The 4,045-nt window shown below is 42.5% G+C and overlaps 1 protein-coding gene across 1 annotated transcript in view; it reads right to left on the reverse strand.

Annotated features, from left to right (window-relative positions):
• LOC102019530 (olfactory receptor 2A12-like) overlaps positions 1–4,045 on the reverse strand; it is a gene marked incomplete in the record, with an annotated part of 130,458 nt that overhangs the window by 55,220 nt on the left and 71,193 nt on the right.

Genomic DNA, 4,045 nt, shown 5'->3' on the forward strand with positions numbered 1-4,045 from the left:
CTCCCTGGTACTATAGAGTTCTCCTCCCTGGTACTATAGAGTTCTCCTCCCTGGTACTATAGAGTTTTCCTCCCTGGTACTATAGAGTTCTCCTCCCTAGTACTATAGAATTCTCCTCCCTGGTACTATAGAATTCTCCTCCCTGGTACTATAGAGTTCTCCTCCCTGGTACTATAGAATTCTCCTCCCTGGTACTATAGAGTTCTCCTCCCTGGGGGTAAAACACTGCCAGGACTTTACTCATGCCCTACCCTCGGGCACACAGCTAAAGAAGGTCCAGAGAGAAACTTCCTGAAATGGCTGCCTTTACTCCTGCAAATGCCTCAGCAGAGAAGAATTTTTCCCAGGTTCCAGACAGGACTCACTTCTGCTCCACCTTTTGCAGGCATTACAACAACAACCACAAAATCCGGGTTAGAAAAGGCTCCAAGTGCACAGCTAGGGGGGACCTGAGGTCTGGCTCCTGGGCATGCAAGCCCAGGGTAGCAGTAAAAAGGAAAAACATGACCTGGGCTGACACCATACCTAAGAGGATCCCCATCATTAGTTACACCTGCCTGCCTGCTGAAGCACTGCTGACAAAACTGAGTAGGGGTGCCACAAACAGAGTGCTGTGATTCCTGTCCCTGCCTCTCCCCATAAATCAGCTCTTCATGGTTCCTGTACCACGCACAATTAAGGAAGAAATGCTTCAAGCCCTTCAGCATAACTGCATCAACCAATATCAGAAATTCATTCAAATAATAGAGCCAATATTAACAGTGCCTGAAAAAGCCCACTCAATAAGGACCACCATCCCCCCTGTAGGAGTAGCCACGCAGGATGGACCCCACACACTCTGCTGTCTACACCACCCCTGACTGAACTAGTAGAGTGTTTTCCACTATTACACAACCACCAGAGACTGTAGATCTCTATGATATCAATACAGTATGCACCATACCCAAACTCACTAATCACAGCCAAAGGAGCTACAGGGGGGCTACACAATGGGGCTCACCTGAAATAAACTTGTATCTCATAACAAACCAATACCCCAAGGCACATCTTTAAAAGAAAACCATTTACCAAGAATATCATAAAAGTATTATCTGTACCCATCCCGCCAGATGTACAAATCACAACATAGGAACTTCAGAATGTTTTAAAGACAAATAATATGATGCCTCCTAGAGATCATCACTTTCTATTAGTAAAGTCCAAAGATACTAAAGTCGATGAAATGCTTCACAAAGGATGCAAAACAATGATTTTTTATAAATTTAATGAGCTCCAAGGAAATACAGATCAGTTAAATGCAATTACAAATACAATGCAGGTTCTCAGAGAGAAATTCAGCAAAGAGATTTTGAAAAAGAACTCATCAGAATTCTTGGAAATAAAGAGCTCAACAAGTTGAATAAAAAAATTCCATTGAATTTTTCAGCCTCAGCAACAGACTAGATCAAGCAAAAGAATGACTACCAGAGCTTGAAGACAGGCCATTTGAATAGGAATAAAGAAACTCAGAAAAAATGAAAATAATATTCAAATATCCATATCATGAGCATACTTCAAAGGGAAGAAATAAAGGCAAGGATACAGAAAAAGTGTTCAATGAAAAAACATAAAACTTCCCTAGTCTGGGAAAGACATAGAAATCTATGCGCTGAAAGCTAATAGAACCCCAAATAGACATAACCAAAAAAGATCCTTATATTATCATGAAACTGTTCAAAGTACAAGGCAAGGGAGAATTTTTAAATCTGCAAGAGAAAAGTGACATATTTAAGGGCAGTCCCATTAGACTAACAGCAGATTCAGCAGAAAACCTCCAGGCCTGGAGAGCAGATCCAGAAAGAACATCACTGCCAACTAAGAGCACTATAACCAGCAAGGGTCGTTACAGAATAGCAGTAAAGAAATTCCAAGGTAAGCAAAAAAAAAAAAACACACACACACACACACACAAAAACAAAAACAGGAACTAATGATCACCAGAGCAGTCTTACATACGATGCCATGCTTTTGTTTATGATAGAATATAGAAGTAAAATTATACCATGAATTTTGGGAAACCTTCCAAGTTGTATGAATTTATTTCTAGCAGCACTCAGCAATGCAGAAAAACTAAATAAGTGGTGTCAAACAAGCAGACCTTCCCCTTCAGGAAAGCACAATAAAAATAAATAAAGCAAGAGCATTTAAAACATTGGTAAGAAAGCCTAAGCACTTGGCTCTACTAGAGCCTTTTGATCAATATTTGCTTACTGGAGGGACAAACTGAAAGTTATCCCAAGAAGAGGAACTAACATCACAGCTCCACTTCTTTTATCTTTGCGATTTCCCATGACTATTGAGGAACCTAGATACTGGATATTTTCCTGGGTTGGTATGCCTACTCAGAGGACCAGAAGGCCGGGTCTACGTTATGAGAGGCATTCAAGTCATGGGATGATGCAAGAGGTAATGAGTGAGATAAATACTGGAACTCTTTTGCCATGAGCTGTTATTCACTTTGACTGCTTTTGGAAAAGTATCAAGGAGTATCTTCTAAAAAGATGAAAAGAAAGCTACCTCTAATTTCTCCAACTCAGCCCCAGGCTCTTCCTCCTTCTCTCCCTTTACCCTCTCATCACCCAATCCACCTTCTCCCCATCTCCTTATTCTTCCAGACTTTAGCCTTACTCTACAGTAAGGCCTTACTCCATTTCTTTTGTCCCCACCCCCACTAATTTCCCTCCCCTCACTAATACTGTCCGTTCCGCCACTCTGCCTTAAGTACTTCCCACCCTGCTCTTCCTCTGTTCCCACCAGACCATTCACTCACTCTCCTGCTCATCTGGCTCCTCTTTCATGTTACTCCTCCGTCTTTGCCCCACTCCTCCTAGCCCTTCTTGCTATCCCTGTTCTCCAGTCCCACCAACAATCCAACTGCCCCACAGAAGCCCCAGTGAGTGAGAGAGCTCATTCTGGGAGGTGGCTCCTCTGTTGCCATACAGCTCAGAATTTCTGAGACTGTAAAGCCCCTGCAGGCTGATAGCAAGCCACCCTTTAGCCTGGAGATTGTCTCTGACCTGCTACAAGAACACTTTCCTTAACCAGTCCTTGAGTATCTTAGTACATAATAATCCTCTTTTGATGTGAGAGACACCCTCAACAACTTTCTTCACCTGACAGTGAGTCCCCTTTCTTCTCCTGCATGGTCAGCCAGACTGTGGAACATCTCAGATTTGTAACTGGCTTTCATGTGGAACTAATGACCCTAGCCACAGAGCAAAATGAAGGGGCGGTGACAGAATGATGAAGGAGAAAAAGGAGTAGTTTAAGGGGCTGAGTCTTATGGATCTGGCCTGGGTTCAAATGGTGGCAGGAAAGGGTGACCCGAGAGCACGGATGTAGGACCCAAGTCCCTGCCATAGATTGATGGGGACTCAAGGATAAATTTGTTCTACCAGATTCTTATCTGGCTCTTCCCCAACTCCACTTTTCATAATCCTAGGCCTCCCCAGTGCCTCCAGGAATTTACTACTCTTGGGAAATACCTCCTGCAAAGAAGGGGTCACGGGTCTTCACTGTGTTCTCATCACAGCCCTGAAGTCTGAGCATCTGAGTCAGGAACCTTTGGTAAGAATGTGAAGGGAGCAGAGTCTAGAAGGAAGACTGTCCAGAGCCTGCTCAGGTAACAGCATCTGATGAACACATTACATATGTTAGAGTGCTCACCTCAACCCAATGGACAGATTCAACATGATAGCAACCAACACCCCAGTAGATTTTCTAGGGGGAACTAGACAAGCTGATTACAATTCATATGAAAATACAAAAGACAAATGACTCTCTTAAGAAGAAATACTTCCCCACCCAACATTATGACTTCTTTGCTGTGGAAAGCTCTATCCTCCCTTGTCTATCTGAAGAACACCTGTGAGTATTTATATGAGCACACATTTTACAAATCATTGTGTAATTTTTAAAATAATTATGGTGTAGCATAAACAGACAGACATTTTACAAATCATTGTGTAATTTTTAAAATAATTATGGTGTAGCATAAACAGACAGA

Source organism: Chinchilla lanigera, unplaced genomic scaffold (genome assembly GCF_000276665.1).
Source record: "Chinchilla lanigera isolate Chin_1 unplaced genomic scaffold, ChiLan1.0 scaffold00136, whole genome shotgun sequence".
NCBI lineage: Eukaryota > Metazoa > Chordata > Mammalia > Rodentia > Chinchillidae > Chinchilla > Chinchilla lanigera.